Source organism: Penaeus monodon, chromosome 24, assembly GCF_015228065.2.
Source record: "Penaeus monodon isolate SGIC_2016 chromosome 24, NSTDA_Pmon_1, whole genome shotgun sequence".
Classification (NCBI taxonomy): Eukaryota; Metazoa; Arthropoda; class Malacostraca; order Decapoda; family Penaeidae; genus Penaeus; species Penaeus monodon.
The window spans coordinates 27,061,079-27,061,552 of NC_051409.1; the positions used below are offsets into that span (position 1 = coordinate 27,061,079).

General features: G+C 34.0%; 1 protein-coding gene across 1 annotated transcript in view; it reads left to right on the forward strand.

Annotated features, from left to right (window-relative positions):
- The window catches only part of LOC119588701 (nuclear receptor coactivator 5-like), a gene marked incomplete in the record, with an annotated part of 28,627 nt that overhangs the window by 19,045 nt on the left and 9,108 nt on the right, over positions 1 to 474 (forward strand).

The following is a 474-nucleotide window of genomic DNA, read 5'->3' on the forward strand; positions in this document are numbered from 1 at the left end:
GGTTGAAGCTTCATGAATGGCTTTAGATACTGCTTGATGACTATTGTTATTTTTGAACAGGAATTTTTGAATTTTTACAGCCTTTTTATATTTACATCTCTCTTACCCACATTATTGGTGAAATTGTAATGTTTAGCTTTATTCACTGACTTGGCTTTTTACACCCATGGCTACCTATTACAAGTCTCAAAGGACAGAAATTAGAAAGGGGAAAAATTATATTTTTTTCTTCATTTTGCAATGTTTTGGTTTACTGTGTGACTCTCTTGATATCAAAGAAATGTTGATTTTCAGGATCTTCATTTTGTTGCAGTGAGCGCTACTGGCTCTTATGGTTTACTGCTCAACAAGTAGTTTATTATTTTTTTCTAAATTTGCCTGCGTGAAGAGAGGGAAAAGTGTCATGGGGATTTTGACACATGATTTTGCTAGTTACTTTGTACATGGTGTTGAATACCTGAATCTGTCTGGCTT